The following is an 18,419-nucleotide window of genomic DNA, read 5'->3' on the forward strand; positions in this document are numbered from 1 at the left end:
GGGAATAGACTGCTCCTTTGCTCACTACCCGCTTCCTGTCTTAGCTCCATCCTTCCTTACTCTACCAGCCGTGGTATCCAAATTTTCCCTAATCCGGTGGTCTTTGTGGGCCTGCTTCCTTTTAGTTTGGGGAGGGGAACAGCAAGATTTATCTGAGGGGGCAGGAAGTAAGTGTCACCCTTCCATGATGCCCCAGCACATCTGGAAAGACTCACTGGAATAGTCAATGGCCTAAATTAAAATAATCTTCGCAGAGGTTGATAATAATGACATAGTCGAGATAAATGGTACAAATTCTTTCTTTCCTTTTACCATTGGCACACCACTGAGGCCTCTGAATCACCCTCTGATGGTTATCTAAGATAACTTCCCCCCAACAGATTGCTCTCTGATAGGATTTTGACTTCATTAAGACGTTGTACCTCATAGCCAAAATCTCCGAGGCCACTGGAGATCATGGTTCCTGGCTTTAACCTTGAAGCCAGGTTGGTGGACCTCTGCCGTCCTTCAGTCTTCCATAGAAGGTGTAGGCATTTCAAGGAAGCCTTTTACCTGATTATGTAACCAGCTCAGCTTAATTTCAAAGTGTTATTATGCTGATATACCACCTTCTTACATGAGCAAAACAGGAGATGTGTAGAGGGGCTGTGAAGACATGGAAGCTCTACCCTCTCTGAATAAAAGATGACAGATAGGGAGCAAAGGAATACATAAAATGATTATAAATGAATACCGGGCCTGAAACATTCATCTCCTCAAATAATCCTCATATTTTATTTTGCCCTTCGTTCTATGTCTTCAATTTCTTTTTCTAGCTTTATGCTTCCTCTTCTCTTGGCTTTTAGTCAAAACATTATGCATGTTTTCTCACCCTAAAATCCTAGTATTATTCACCAAAATCCTTTCTGATTCTTCGTAATCCTATCATCATCAAACTATCTTCAGCTTGGAGGTGATATCCCTGCATATTAATCAACATATAAAACCATGGGAGATTGTAAAGTACTTTAGAATGATAAAAACAAAAGCGTCTGATCTCGAAATGTCCTCTCAGACCACTCTATGCATAGATTGTTACAAATGATAAATCATCACTATCATAATGGATATATAAAGGGTGACATATGAACAAAACCAATCCAAAATTCCACATAGAAAATGTAATACTGGTTATCATTTTGAAGAAAATATGGCAAATTGTCACTTTATAATTTCTAGAATGCTAGATCTATTTTTCAGTTTTTTTTTTTTTTGAGATGGGAGTCTTGCTTTGTCACCCAGGCTGGACTGCAGTGGTACGATCTGGGCTCACTGCAACCTCTGCCTCCCAGGTTCCAGCAATTAATTCACCTGCCTCAGCCTCCCGAGTAGGTGAGATTACAGGCACATGCCACCATGCCTGACTAATTTTTGTATTTTTAGTGGACACGGGGTTTTACCATATTGGTCAGGTTGGTCTCGAACTCCTGACCTCAGTTGATCCACCTTCCTCGGCCTCCCAAAGTGCTGGGATTACAGGTGTGACCTACCATGCCCAGCCTCTATTTTTAAAATTTTTAAAAGCTATGTACATTTATTTTTCAATCAGTAAAAAGAAGTTCGTAATGGTTTTTAAAAATATAAACAATATGTATACTATTAAATTTTGTAAGTGTCCAACACTTAGCTATGGTCATCCATCCATCCTCAGGAATTCACAAAAAGTAGTATTTCTTCAACAGGTCCTGATTGCCATTGTTGTCAGGTAGGGACAAAAAATTAACAAACAGAGGCTGTCACTGAATAGGCCTTAGTTTGCACTTCAGTTTGCTTAAGAGGTTTTTTATTTGTTTCTTGTTTCTTTCCCTCCGAGTCAGCATTCTACAACCCAAAGTATTTTGGAGCACCTATGCATCGCTTTGCATGCTGAAGTTAGAAAATTTTTCTAGGGTTAGCAAAGAAAATGTGGCAGAATATTTTATCTGCATGAATTCAAATATTCTTTAAAATAATAAAATATTTTTAATGTTTTATAGTCATACAAAATATTTTCATATTAGTCTTTCTTTAATCTGTGTAGAAATACAGAACTGTGTGCTTCAAATAAGTCTCATTTCCAATTTGATAACATTTATGTGTGTCCTATAATGCATAATTTGAGTATGTATAAGGAGAATCTAAGTCCTAACAACTTTGTAGAACCCTCTTAAAATAAAATGTAATTTGAAATCCTCAGGTTTTAACAATTCAGTTACCCAATTTTTCTTCTCAAAATATGCTTGGGGCTATAGCAGTTTTCCTTCATTTCATTCCCATCTCTCCATTATCCCAGAAGTTATATTAATTGGTAGGATTGATACGTAAGTTCTATGAACCTTTTTTGGTGTTTCTGCTCTTTTGGCCATGCTGTTTCTATGACTCAGTTTATATTTTTTAGCATGGTTTATCCGAAACTAAATTAATTAATTCATTAGCAGTAAATAATTGGGATTTTGGTCTTAGCTCGTCCATTCTCCTCTCTCTTTTTTGGTTGCAATGGCAAGATTTATAACATTTAAACTTTCTTGCCATTATACTCTCCTCTCCTACTCCTCGCTTCTAAAGTGATATTCTCTTGGCCAATCACTTTGTTGTCAGTATAGTTCTATGGACTTTACAAATCCATAGAAAATATGGATTTGATTTCAGAAAGTTTAAAAATACAAAGCTCTGCTTCTAGGTATGTGAAATTTGATGCTTCAGACTATCAGCGAGATCAATGAATTTGATACATTGATCAACTCCTCTGCCAGGGAGCTTGGGATATATTTGGTGTGTGCTGGACTGGGGAGACCTTCTAAGCACATTTCTGTGTTCATGTTCTTGAATATACTATTCACATTAAATATTTTATGCTTCTTATAGTCAAGGACTTTGATAGTGTTATACAGACTTGTTTTTCAATTTTATTTGCATATAATGCAAAAAGGAAATGAAAGCATTTGAACAATGTGAAAAATTGACTTTACTTTTTTTTCTAAAAGAGAATAATAATAATAGTAGACTTGTTCAGAGAGAGCATCACATTCATCTGGGCTTCAGTCTCCTCATTTGAAAATGAGGGGGTAGGAGTAGATAATCTTTGAAAAATCTATGAGATGAAATTCATCAGAGGCATTTGTAAAGTCAGTATCAGTTTCCTGTTACAAAGAAAAGCCCTGTCCCACAAAGTTCTAATTTCTCAATGGACTGTGAAAGGTTAGAGTAAATATTGTTTTCCTGAATTCCCAGGGGTCTAGAACAACATTAAATGAAATCTTCCAGTGTATCTAGGGGCAACATTGTTTTCCTTATGCTGAAGGAGTCTTTCCTAGTTGGAATGTAGTAATCTCTGGCTGGATGATCATTGACTAAATCGTAAGGCCATTCAACCCAGAGAGAAGTAAGCCTCCGGTGCTTTTGGATATAGTAATTCTACCTTGCATTGTGTGTGTGTGTCTGTGTGTGTGTGTGTTTTTTCACATGTGCACTCATATTTGTGTATTCAGAGTGAGTCTAACTAAAAATGAAACATCTTTCATGACCCTAAATAACACCTTTAAGGCCATGCAATCTCAGCCGAGGCTAAAGAATCACAAGAGGGGAGAATATGATATGTTTGCCAAATTAAAATAGTTGATCATGACTCAAGTAAAGAAAGATAGGGGAAGGGTGGTGGAGATGTGGCTGCATACATTGGCAATGACATATTCTTGAAAGCCTTGGATACTACTTTAATAAAGTTGAGGTTAGGAAAGTGAAACGTCATTAAAGAGCTCATCAAAACAGAGATATGATTTATTTGTTTTTCTCTAAAATGACACTGCTTGAGGCATTTAAAATTATCTGGAAAGAGGGAAGACTGACAAGAAGAAGTCACGATGAGTAACTGAGGTACAACAAGGTGATGGCTTCCAAAGTTAATGTCAGTGTGGTAGGCAAGGAGAGGATGGAGTAGATAAATATTAAAGAGCAGAATGGATTGGTCTGTTTGGTTGAGTATGTGTGGTGGTGGCAGTCCGTTGGCCAAAAAGAAAAAAAAAAAGGAGAAGACATGGAGACAAGTTAGGTTTCTAGGGTAGGCAATTAGGAAGATGGAAATGGTACAGGTGTCATGAGAGGGATGATTAGTTTTATTGTGAACATTTGTGTTTGAGGAAGCCAATGCATATCGAAGAGGAGAATTAGGGTAAGTTATTGGAGATGCAAGTCTTATTAGAGAGATCTGCACTAAAAAAAATTCATTTAGAAGTTATCAGTATATTATTCACAAACTGCTATTGCATATGTACATTTAGAAATAAACAGTTTACTTTCTTTTTTAAATTTTTTTCTTTTTTATTTATTTATTATTTTTTAATTATTATTATACTTTAAGTTCTAGGGTACATGTGCATAACGTGCAGGTTTGTTACATATGTATACTTGTGCCATGTTGGTGTGCTGCACCCATCAACTCGTCAGCACCCATCAACTCGTCATTTGCATCAGGTATAACTCCCAAAGCAATCCCTCCCCCCTCCCCCCTCCCCCCCTCCCCATGATAGGCCACGGTGTGTGATGTTCCCCTTCCCAAGTCCAAGTGATCTCATTTTCAGTTCCCACCTATGAGTGAGAACATGCGGTGTTTGGTTTTCTGTTCTTGTGATAGTTTGCTAAGAATGATGGATACTTGTTCCCATCACAATGGTTCTCATGCTTTATCCTTTTGGAAAATAAAAGTTCCTAGTGACAAAGGCAGATTTGCAATATATGAGCTCCTGAAATCAGCATTAATCATTTTTCTTAATTGAAAATAGTTTATCTTTTATTAATTTCCCCACTTCTTGTTTTCTGTCTTTGTTTTTTGAATACCATAGGTGTAACTCAGAGTATTATTAAAGGGTGGTGGATTGCACCATTATTCGAGCCATTTTTAGCAAGCATTAACAACAGTCATGGGAAAAGAAGACAGATATGGATTTTGTGGTATTTCATAGGGAGAGCTCATATTTGCATATCTGCATATCTTCATTTTCACTTTTGTGTAAGTCTAGCCGTTTCATTTTTTGTTCATAATTTATGTCTCTCATTGTGATTTTTTTACATTTCTTTAAAAAAACAAAAATGCTGACAGAAAGAAAATAAAATTCTAAATGTCATCTCTATCCTAATCAACATCTAATCTCTATGCCCATTTCTGTAGTGTAATCACAAAGATCAGCTTACACTGAGGTATACATTCCTCTCTTAAACACTTTGAGATTGCTCCTGATACCAGTAATGGCCACACAGTGATGGCAATATGTATATCCCAAGTAATCTTACTTCCGGTTATTAGAAACTTTAGCTGATGAGTGGAAAATGAATTTAACAGAAAAACAGAGGGTTCATTTACAATTAACATTGGAAATTATAAAATAGTTTTATGTATTTCTCATAGTCCATATAAATGGTTTTTGAAATGCTTATCTGATAAGTTCATGTTAGCCTTATATACTTTGGGAATTAAAAATAAAAACTTAGTTGTTAAACAATCTTATTGTAGGGTTAAATCTAGAAAATACTCTTAATCTGATCATAGGCTATGCCCAGTGACAAGCACTAAATACAACTAGCAGAAGAAATTGTTTAGGCTGTAGCAATAACCCATTTTTTGGTACATGGAATTTGTCATTCATACAGTTAATTATTGCACATTGTTAAGTCTCTAAGACTGCGAATTGACTATTCAATGGCATGCCTGTATGTATGTGTGTTTTCGTGTGTGTGTGTGTGTGTGTGTCTGTGTGTGTTTAATAGATTATGCAGAGACCTGACTTGACTCTGTGAGAGAGAATGACACTAATAGTTCTATGATGAATTCACTTTCAAGGTTAGAGAAAGAAGTTGCTGACCAGAAATGATAAGCCATATTCTGGTATATAGAAAGCAGGGTAAAAGATTTGCTCAATGCACACTAAGTGAAGTTGATCATGAAAGTAAACAAATGATGCTGTAATGGCCACACAAAGTAGTGTATCAAAAGAGTAAAACAAACACTGTTTTTTATTTGTTGAAGAAACCAAGCACTATCAAGATGGATGAAATAGTGAGAGATTTCAAGGAGCCTTAAATATGGTTTCTAACATAAGATCATACATACAACACTGACTGAAGAATAGACTATACTAAGTAATTAATCTGTTAATTTATATAGGAAGCAAATTTTAGGTGCTGTAAATTGAGTTGGTTGATTTATGGTTTATGATGACTTTGTAGTGGTAGACAAATTCAAAGTATTATAGTTGTTCTTATGAAGCTTATCCCAAATAAATATTGCATACTTGTAAATTTCAAAATATTGATTATGTTCCCAGTAATCTCCCATACTTTACAATCTGTGTAATTTTAATACTGAGCTAGTGGGAAAGTCCCTTGCTCTAAAATAAAATGAACACTTTTATTTTGGAAGTGTTCTTGTACATATGTTGCAGTAATTTATTATTCAAAAAGGGCTCTTCCTGTCTGGAAATTTCATCATTTAGCAAACTAAAAATGATCCCACATTGGGTACCCTGAGAGATCTTCCTGTTATAGCAATGACCACAAGTGAATGCTCATCCAAGTAAAAATGTGAATAATTGTTTTTTCTCCAAAGAAGAGTTTGAGTTTTTATATAGGAGCTATCAGGTAATTCTTACCAGTTTGCGTGATCTCCATCTATTAGCCAAATGAGATAAACTATATGAAAATTTGTCTAAGGTATGTCATACCTTTGCACATTTGTTGGTTAAGAAGTGTGATGCTTAAGTGTAATTCATGTCACGTTGAGTCAGAAAATACGTCATTCAATCAAAATTAAGAAAACAAGGAGGCATTAATAAAAGATACAGGAGGAATATTCCACCACTCTCTTTAGAAACAACGTAGCAGAAATATACAGAGAATATTAAATCCTGCATACTCCTTCCTAATGTGTTTATACGTATTATAAAATATAGGATGTAGTAATCCATGTCTTATTTTACAGTGTTCCTTGAACTCAATGACTTGGTTTTGAGGAAATCAGGATCTTATTCAGAGCTAATATTTGGGAGGAAAGATACAAACAGGAGTTATGGGTTAGGTGACAAACCATAGATATGAGTATGCTTCATAGTTTAAAAAGTTTGTTTCATGCAAATACCTCTAGCAAATTCCTGGGGGAAAAATCAGTACTGAAAATTGTCTGATCTAGAAGAATAATCTTCTCTAAACAAGAGTTCTTAGTTTTTATCATTGCCATTATTTTTCTTTTTAATTTACCCGGAGGCATTGAAGAGTGTATAAATAAGTAAAAACAAACACAGACACCTAGTGAGCCATGATTTTGTTTGCATGAATTAAAAGGAGAAATGCAATTCCATCAGAACAAAAGACAGGCTTATTTCTTATACCATCATCACCACCAACAGTGAGTGATACGTTCCCCGTCCCTTGGCTCTGAGTCAGAGAGCAGGCTAATGAGGACATTGAAGATACTAGTGAAAGGAAACAAAGATTCTTAAACAGGTCCTAGGACTAACCTAAATGTTTTGCAGCCAAGTTAACTATTTCTTTTTTTTTTTTTTTTTTTTAGTATTCTACCACATTACTAGACTTAGCCATAGGGAGAAGTAAAATCAGACTGATTTTGCCCTGTTTGTAATTTTGAGCAAGAGGCTGCGTTGAAAACTAACAGAATGGAGCCTTAGTTTGGAGCAGTGGCATCTGATGGATTTGATCACAGGCTTACTTCAGTTTGGGTTCTCCCAGAAACAAGGCTCACTTCTACTTGTGAAGTGTGGGGTGCCATCTAGAAAGGAGAGGATGTGAAAAGGGAAGAAGAGGCTGCTAGTAAAAAGGTTTCTATTAAGCTGGGCACCTCAGAGGAGACTGGAGCTTACACACATAAGGCATTCTAAGAAATGGTACAGAATTGCTATTCTCATAATTATCTTGCCAACTGCTAAATAATCACTTTTTAAAGAATTGTTATTTAAAGGCTGCTCCTAGGGGCTGTAAATACCTGAGGCATTTTTAGTTTTCCATATGTGCAGGGTGAGCAGAGTGGCCTTCCTAGGTTTCTGAAAAAGCCCCCAGACACAGAGAAGCAGACAATGGCATACAGATGTCAGCAGGGGAACACTGAAAGACCTGAATGATATGGGTGGGGTACCAAGAATGTGAGCTACGCACCTCTATTCATAACAGAATTTTGAGCCCCAATCAAGGCATGCAGATATACTTATTTATAAATTACATAAAGAGATCATTTTTTCCATGATTATGTATGTTATAGTACGTACATAAAAAATTCTTTTAGAGAATGATATAAAAGTAATTGAGAACAGAGTTTCTAATACTTTCCTCCTGCAAGACAGTAGAGTGTCCTGTACAGCCCCTGGAGCGTGGGCACCCCCAATGTGGAAATCAGTGCCCTGGGAAAGCAAGAATTCCATTTCCAAGATCCAGGCATGTAAGAATTATGTGAAATTAAATATGTAGACTTGTGACTTTTGGTTCCTGGAAAAGCAGAAAGGTCCAGTGGGTTGGCTGCAGTTCCAGCTCCATTCCAGCTAGAAACGAATTGAGGCAGTTCAGATTCACAGGCACTTGCGGGGCAAGTTTTCAGTGTCACTGTGGCTTTACCATATAGGCAAATTTGAAAACAGACACACTAAATACTGACTACAAGAGAAGAAAAATGTGTATTTATTCATCCAACACACATTTATTTAGCATCTATAATGTGCTGTGCCCTGACCTATAGTGACCCAAACAGATTAGCAGATCTCACCCGATCTTGTAGTGCAGTGATTTGAATAGCAATGATCTTTGGATCCTAAGCAACTCAGTTTGGCCATTGCCTGCTGTCATTTTTTCCCCATTTACATTGTTATTTTTTGAGAACATGCAGATGATTTTTGACCCATTTGTTGTAAGAACCTAGCCTCTTGATCAGTTGCATTTACAAAACAACAATATTGATAATTTCATAAATGTGTAAGATTTACAGCATACAAAGAACTGTACAGCATACTTTGTACAGCATACAAAGCACACACATCTTATGCATAACTCACAAAACCTCGTAATTATTTCCCAATAATACAGGAGAATCATGGACTCGAGGGTTAACCTCCAAGATGCTGTTGGTGGTAAATTGTTAGAGCCCTGAGATGTGACTTAAATTTAGGTTTTCTGACAGAGGTTTGTTGCTCGTCTCTACGCTAATCCATTACACAGCCAGGCAGGAAGAACTGTCAGTAGATTCTGATCAATTTACCTTTCTATAATAAAATGATAAACTTAGTTAAGCTGGATTAGATAAGTGAAGGGTTGTTTCTAACACTTCAGCCTCCCCTTAGCTTCTTCTTTGGCTTTCATTAGGCTCCATCAAAGCCTACTCTCAAAACAAAATATAAAAATCATTGTTAACTACTAACATTGATTCCGTGATCTTCCTTTTAAACTCATCATCTATCTATCTGTCCATCCATCCATCCATTCATCCATCTATCCACCTAGCTAACCTTCTATTTTTTGTAGTCAGTTGTCAGTTATTAAGATAATCAGAATTGCTTTCCGAATTAATAATTGGTATAAATTTCAGAAGAGTTTGAATTTAGGTGGCAAATTCATAATAAGTGAGAAAGTAAGCTATAGCATCCTCTGATAATGTGTGCAGTTTACTTTTTATCTGTCTCTCTCTAATTGAAAACTAACAAATATAGCTCCAATTAAATGCATCTAAAAATTGGAAGCAGGTGGGATAGGGTATTAAACACAATCCTCACCGGCTCTTATGAACTCATACCATAAGCAGCCACTTTCTTTCTCGAGCAAACTATAGTGAGAATGAATCATCTTAGATTGAGAAGGGATTAGGATGACCCTGAATGGAATGGGCAAATCATAAACAGCTAGGCCCTTAGAATTTGGTTGCAGTCCCAAACCCAGGTCAGTTTTTAAACATGGCTATTAGCCAAGTATCCTTTCTCCACCATACAATAATAGATAACAACCTTAATAAGATGTGTAGACATTAAACTTTGAAATTCCACAGTAAGATGTAAATATTTGCTCAATCAAGTACAATTTAATATGTTTGTTATACAGCAACTGTAGAGCACAGAAATTTGTACTCTTTGGACGTTAATGATAAGGTACATATTATTTGCAAGTTTTTGTTTGTTTCCGTGTTCAGTTTTTCTTTATCAAAGAAACAAAGTTTCTCAGCCTGGGATTAACCTGGAGTCTGGAAAGCATACATTTATGGCCAGCAACTTTAAACAGTAGGCCAGAAATGGGAAATGAATGAAAGAAATTCTGACAGAGAAGACAAAGAACAGAAACTCATTTGGGCTAGTGTAGGTGTAGGTTTTTTATTCTTCAACCAACGGTGGTGAAGAGGATCTCCCTTCACTTTATGGAGGCCTTGCTGGTTTGGAAAGTTCATTGTTCGACACCATGGATCTCCAGGTGGGTCAAGTTTAGAGATGCACCAACCTGGAGGACTCCATGCTGTTGAGCTGTTCACAAGCAGCGGACACTTCCAACTCCATCTTCCCAAGAACTAAATGGGTGTCTTCTATAGTGTATGTGCAAATCTCCTTCAAAATGAAATGTTACTCTTCCTGCTTTCAAAAATGGGAACAAAATTCACACCTCTGCATCCAAATTTTTGTTATTTTTGTGGATATTGTTAGAGCCGGTGTCACAATGTAATCTATTAGGATGAAAATAAGTATTCAAAGACTTCTCTTTTAAAAAGCTGATTAGAAATGATAGAATTATAAGTAAAATATTTGTTTGTGAATTTTAATTATGTACAGAATGAATTTTAGTAATAGGTGAATCTAGCATATAAGACTGCATTTTTTTCTAAAATTTAAATTTATTAGATTTCTAAAGTTGGTATATCAGCATATTATTCTTAAATAATAAGCCTTTTGTTTTACAATATTTCTCATTTTTTATACATCTTTAATTGGCTAAATGTTTTATAATGTTAAATAACAATGCTGAAACGGTCATTCTTGTGATGTTTTAATAACTCTACTAGCATTTTAACAGTGATATGGCCTTGGGGTTTGGTTTAAAGTAGGTGTTGAACATGATATTAAGGAGTTGACCTTTATCAAATGTTTTATTTTTAATGTGTTGGAATCATCATATATATGCTTTCTTATTCAGACTGTGTGAAGCGCCATATTATTTGTTTTCCTGATACTAATACATTTCTAAATCCAATGGTTTTAATTGTCATGATATGTTACTCTTTTAATGTACTATTGAATTCCATTTGCTACCATTTTACTAAAGCATTTTGCAGCTATATTCGCAAGTGAAATTGAGTTAAAACTTTGTTTTTTTAATTTGTGAGTTATATTTGGCTGAAATTTGTTTCATAATCACTTGATTATATAAAACAAATTGGTAGCTTCCCCTTTATCCTTATCCTGTTGAAAATTTTACATAGAACAATGATCAAGTCTCTAAATGTTTGAATGACCCTTCCTGGAAAACTTCTGGCAAAAAGCTCAAATCATTTTTTACCAAAGTTTTAAAAATTATTTATAACATTTTTCTAAGTCATTTGCCTATTCACATTTTATACATCTCTACTGATTAATTTTATTAAATTATAGATGGCTATCATTATCTATTTAAGAAAAATGCTTGTAGTATTTATCAAATAATTGTGCATATGATTCTGTTAAAATAATTATTCTTCAAATTTATCTTTCTTTCCTTTTTCCCAATATTACATGTTTTTCTCATGCTTTTTTGCCAGAGTTTTGTGACTTTTAATTTTTTAACTCTATTTTTGATTTTTATAATTTATTACTTATCTTACTCTAGTAGTTACCTCTTTTTAATTCTGCAGAGATTTTTGTTTCCCTTTTGAAAATAATTTCTTGAGTTGAAAGCTTAGTTTCTTCTTCTACATTATAAAATGTTGATACTTCTTCTTTAATATTGGGAACATTTTATGGCTGTGAATTTGTTTCTGACAACTGCTTTAGTTTCATCTAAATGTTTAAAGTATAGCCTGGTTACACTAAGGGAGCACAGGCTTACTGCTTTTCAGTCTTTTGGCAAGACCAGGTGAAAAAGCATGGGTTTAGAATCAAGGAGCTTAGGTTTGAATTCTGACGGTGTCACACATGTTGTGAGAGGGACTTTAACTCACTACACTTCTGTATCTGTAATTTAGAGTGAGTATATTTACATTATAGTGCTTTGTAAGATTAAATGAGATAATGTTTGTAAGTGTATAGTACCATGATAGCAAAATCAAATGTTCAACATAAATAGTAATGTTGGTTGAAAATTATAGTTAGGCTTGTTCTTTTTTGTATAATAATTTTAATTTTTAAAATCTGAAGTGCTAGACATTTGCTGCTTTTGTTGTTATTTCAAATTGTCTTACAAATTTCTAATTTTATTGTATTTTGCCCAAAGAGTATGGTCTCAGAATGTCTATATTTTTGGAATTTTCTCAGCTTTTCAGTTTTTGAGTTGTTTGGATAACTGAAGATCATTTTCTTTGTTGAAAAGGGGCAAGATATACACACACATGCACACAAAATGCACTCGTGTCCTTATTTGTATTTATTTTCCATATTCATTATATTATTGATTTATTTTTGTTCTTATTTTTTAAAAGAAATCTACCTGATTTGTAGCTGTATTTGCATTTTTACACCTATTGTGTTTGAATCAAATTCTGTTGGTTTTTAAACATATTTTGAATTTTATACATAACTAAACTATTTTTCTCTGTTCTGTCCAATACACTTTGCTTGTAATTCTAGTTTATCTGAAACTAATATTGCTGCTTCCTATTTCCTCCATTTTAGTTTGCCTAAAAAACATTTGTCATCATTTTATTTTTAAGCTGTGCCATTTTATTCAGATAAATCCCCTTTAAGTATTTTGTAATTAGAATTTATTTTGATCTTCCAGTCTCTGCTTTTAAATTGGTAGTTTAATTCTCTCATATTTTCTCTTCTTTTTTTTTCTGATTTTACTACTTTTACTTCCCTTATGTTTCAATATTTTCTCCATCATATTTTTCAACTTTCTCAAAATATTGATTGGGAGAATATCTACCTACACATATTTTTAAATTTAATTGCTTCTTAGTTTTACTTTGGAAAACTATATTTTATCATTCTATATTTTTCTGGAAATTATCAAAGCCAAGACCAAAATGTTATTTTTTTTTAAATTAGCATTTGTTTATTTCACACTCAGTTTCAGATCTTTGGTAATATTGTGTAGAGATTTAGTGTCAAATTACTACTATATAAAAATTTTTGTTATATATAAAGTTTTGTATATATGTAACAAAATTTACAATATGTATATATATGTGTATATATATACACAAGTTTTGTGTGTATATACGTGCGTATATACACAGACGTTTTCTGTGTATATACGTGCATATATACACATGTTTTGTGTATGTATATATGTGTGTATATATACACACACATATGGTTTGTGTGCATATATATACACACATATATATGGTTTGTATGTATGTACATATTATACATATATGTGTGTGATTAAATAATTAAAAATACTGGAATAAAAACAAATGTGTGTGTGTGCGCACACACATATATATGGTTTGTATATATATGTATATATTATACATATATGTATTATATGTATATATTATACATATATACACACACACATACACATATACACACACACATTTGGTTTTTATTCCAATATTTTAAATCATTTGCCTTATACTGTAGAACCATTTCTTTGCTACCATTTGTTTCAGTGGTTTATATGAGTCCTTATATAGCAGAATATATTTATAATTTTTTTTCTAATTCAGTTTCTTGAACAATTATTTAACACTTAGTTTCGTTTTAATAAACTGAATTTTTCTGAGCCAATGCATATCTATGTATATATTTCTATTGCTTTCACATATGAAGGTCAGTGGTCACTTTAAGGTCAGTGGTCCCCAACATTTTTGGCACCAGAGACCAGTTTCCCAGAAGACAATTTTTCCAGAAACCTGGGTTGGGGACAGAGGGTTTGGGGAAGATTCAAGGGCATTACATTTATTTTGCCCTTTTATTTTATATTACATTGTAATATATAATGAAATAATTATACAATTCACCATAATGTAGAATCAGTGGGAGTCCTGAGCTTGTTTTTCTGCAACTAGATGAACCCATCTGGGGGTGATGGGAGACAATGACAGATCATCAGGCATTAGATTCTCGTAAGGAGCACACAACCTAGATCTCTCACATGTGCAGCTCACAGTAGGGTTTGTGCTTCTATGATAATCTAATGCCATCGCTGATCTAACAGGAGGTGGAGCTCAGGCAGTAATGCAAGTGATGGGCAGTGGCTGTAAATACAGATGAAGCTTCATTTGCTGTCACTCATCTACTGCTTTGTGGCCTGTTTCCTATCAGGCCATAAACTAGTATTGGTCTGTGGCCCAGGGTTGAAGACCCCTGCTTCAGATGACTATAAAAATCTTGAATTCAAAACTTTCTGTGCTTCAAGACTGTAAGTGAGTCTTAGCCAGTTCATAAAAGTGAAGGCAGGAACAACAGTTGCTTGACCTTCTCTCTGGCCATAAACTGGAATGGTTTGTCTTGATGGAACCTGAGAACTCATCACTCAACTGAATGGATGTTTGTGAGAAATAGTCTAAGCTCTTCACTTTGTTATTCAGATTATCAAGAAGCACCAAATCAGGAAAGTTCTAGTTAGTTCAAGTGATGTTTTTTATTTCTAAATTTCACCTTGAATCTCCAAATTTTTCATATCTAGGAACCATGAAATTGAAAGTGCCCCATTATGCTTCTCTCTTGAGCCTAGGGGCAGCTTATGTAATATGCTTCTGTTTTGTACGCTGTCTCAGCCAAATGTACTTACAAAATAGGCATTACCAGGTCAAAGAATACAAAAGAAGTTTCAACAAAAAAAATCCTTATTCCTGTATTTTCTCAAGTTTTGCAAAACTTTCTTTGCAACCCGTAAGTTCTCTCTCCCCAGACTATGAAGCTGCCAACAGAGATTCAAGAAAGGGAGAGCAGAACTCACCACGTTCTCTGACCCAAAGCAGGGGATATTCCATCTCCTACCTCACTTTTCTTGTTTCTATGACCAGTACCATTCTGCCTTTCCAAAGTGATGCTTCTCCATTCCTCCCTAAGGAATAATGACTTGACTTCTTTTGAGATGTCATGAAAGATTGGCAAAGGAATAAATTGAGTTTATGCTTGAAGTATGACTATCAATTTATTGATGGGAAGTGGAGAAAAGGGCCTTCTACACATAGAGAATAATAAAAATCATACCCATTACATGTTTAAGGACTTAGTATGCCTGTAATTCTAAGCCCTTTCTAGTTGCTAGCTTATTTAAATCTCAAAAGAGCTGTAAGAGATTACAATTTAAGATCATCCTTCTATCTTGTACATCCTGCAGAACAGTTTTACGTCATCCTTCTTAAGCAAAATGAGTCTTAAGTAGTTTGCTCAAGGTTAAACACCTAAGAAATGAAAGGAATACTTACAAAGTTCTTATTCTTAATTACTGTGCGATACCACCTCAATACTTTAGCATTAGCATGTTTGGACTAAAGACTGAGTAAGGCAGGGCATAAATAATTGTGTTTATTCATAAACAAATTTATAGTTAGATTACATTATTGCAATACCTCTGTTAATTGAATTTTTAAATATAGACTGTGGTGAAGATTTTATAAGCCTGTAAAGTAGAAAACTGAAGCCACTGGATGATACAGGGGAGGCCACTTTTCTTTATACATTAGGTAGAATCAAGCATTCTCATACTCACTGAATAATTTTATCTCTTCTCTTCCCTCTGACCATATGTTCACAGCCAGTGACTAAGTTTTGAATGATCAGGTATTACTCCTCATTCAAAATGAACAAGCCCATTCAGATTTTCAAAGCCAAATTTCTGACAGAATTAATTTATCTGTAAATTTTAGTTATTCTGTTGATAAGCATCCTGCAAAAGCAAAAAAATCTATTTTCACAATCTGCAAGTTTCCCCTATGTTAGTGAAAGGAAGAGATGAAATAAATATTAGAGAATAGACTTGTAGACTCAAAGCTAAATCTACATCTCTAAAATACAGGTGATATTGCCTTACTATGCACAGAATTTGAAATGCCTAGTCAATCACTAATATTGGCATTGAACGACAGGGAGATTTTTACATTCCTTGGAATTATGAGTTTTTTGTTTTGTTTTCTCAATGTGTTGACGAGTCTTTGCTGTGATTTTATGCTTTCTTTTTTTGTGCGCTAATTATGTGATAATATGTTTCATATGCCGATCAGTCAGGGACATACATGAATCCCACTGGAATTTCATCTCATTGACGTGGGGATTATTCTGGGCTCAATAATTGCTTCCAACTCTTATTATTATTTTATTCTCATGATGGATATTTGTGATAAACAAAAAGGAGAAGATAATACATGTACTCTGTACTCACAATCTTGTACTCACAGACAATCATGTTCTCTGACACATACATGGCACATAGAGTTAAATTTATCAAAGCATGTGCCCTTGCATTTTTGGACAGATGGTAAAAGACGACAATATTTACTGGTTACTATATGCCAGGTCTAAGCCTTTTAAAGGGTTACTTTATTTAACCTTCATTACAACTTCATGAGTTAGGTAATAATTTTATGTTCACTTTGTAGATGAGGACACTAAGGCAAAAAGAGTTCAGATAACTGTCTCAGGTTCTCACAGCATATGAATATTGGTCCTAGGATTTTAATGCAAAAATTCAGCTTCAGACATCAGGTTAATAATTATGCTAAACTATATCCCAAGAAGACATGCTGTATGTATATCTGTACATGCATACACATACACACATATATGCATACTCTCATGCGCTTCAAGTATGTTTATATAGAGTCTTATATGCAAACCTACCTAACCATATACCTTTAGGTGCACTTCCTTCTTCAATTTACATGCACATGTATACTTATTTCTTATATAACGAACACAAATTCATATAAATATTCATAAAAATACATTTGTAGCAGACCATTTCTTGTCAGAGAAGGACTGACTTTAAGATACTAAAATCATCTTGTACTAGATCATTCTCAGAGTATCACCAACAATGGGTAAAAAAGTGGTATCGGCTGGATAAATTTTTCCTCCATGATAAAATTGTACATACACATACACCCACCCACCCACCCCCACACACACCAAACGCTGTTCATATTTAGTAATTGAGTGAGTAGTAGCAAATGCGATTTTTAGCCAAAGTGAGGGGTTGGGCTGGAGCTAGGGCCAGGGAGGCAGGTAATTAGGGAAGAGAGTAAAGACAACATTGTACTCAGATAATTTAGGCAGTTCAAGCAGACAAAAAGATGACTGTTTAGTCACCTCATCTTTAATAGTTAATGCATTGCCAGGTTCCTGATATACAAAGTGTTATTACTTGATAAACTCTCAGCTGATGTTAATTACCTATTATTTGATTAGCATAGTAAACATACAGTACACATATTAATTCTTTTAGTAACATTCTATGTCTGCATGACCCTAGTGTTTCCTTATTTTCAGGGAGTTTGAATTGAAGCCAAGTCATTATTGTTGCAATAAGATGGGTCCTCTGACAGGATTTTGAATCATCTTTCAGAACTTTAAGGCCCTTATATGAAAGCACCAAATGTTTTATTGGCTCAGCTACTACACCTGTCACCTTTGTAAGACGTGAAGACTGCAGATCTCTTTTCATCACTGAGATTCACAGAATAAAGCCTTCCACATTTATTAAGGGAAGACATAAAAGGGAACATGATTGGAGGTGTGCACACACTTGTGCACAGCTAAACCTGCCATCATTCTTTCCCCTCCCACCTTTCAACAGCATGTTGTCTTTGAAAACAGAAATCTGGCTTTCTAAAATCACTGTAGATACTTTTCTGTTTTGTTAGTGATGAGAAGTTTCTAACTCCTGGCTGTATCATTCTTGGGGTTTGGTGTGGTTAATTAAAATTAAGTGTGTGTGTGTGTGTGTGTGTGTGTGTGTGTGTGAGAGAGAGAGAGAGAGAGAGAGACAGAGAGAGAGAGAGAGAGAGAGAGAGAGAGAGAGAGAGAAACTTGATGCCAAATGAAATCATTCAAATTATAGTCACTCAGTTGTCATTCCAAATGGTGTATTTTAAATTTCCTTGTTGCTTCATATTTTATATGTCCCAATATACAAATTCTTTTGCTAAGAAGTGGAGCTGACATTTCATGGTTTTTGTCACTTACAGAGCAAACTAGCTATTTCTGATCCCTTCCATTCAAATGGGCTTAGCTTAAGAGAAGAAACAGAATGAACAGCCTTACTGTATAATGATCCTAACTTATTCATTT

The 18,419-nt window shown here is 34.6% G+C and overlaps 1 protein-coding gene and 1 non-coding gene across 5 annotated transcripts in view; both read left to right on the plus strand.

Moving 5' to 3' along the window:
- CHRM2 (cholinergic receptor muscarinic 2) overlaps positions 1-18,419 on the plus strand; it is a 157,846-nt gene that overhangs the window by 24,324 nt on the left and 115,103 nt on the right. The window lies entirely within an intron of this gene.
- Positions 10,410-10,537, plus strand: MIR490 (microRNA mir-490). Its single transcript, NR_032542.1, has one exon. It is a non-coding gene; the product is annotated as a microRNA mir-490 (primary transcript).

The sequence above is a fragment of the Macaca mulatta genome, chromosome 3, assembly GCF_049350105.2.
Source record: "Macaca mulatta isolate MMU2019108-1 chromosome 3, T2T-MMU8v2.0, whole genome shotgun sequence".
Lineage (NCBI taxonomy): Eukaryota > Metazoa > Chordata > Mammalia > Primates > Cercopithecidae > Macaca > Macaca mulatta.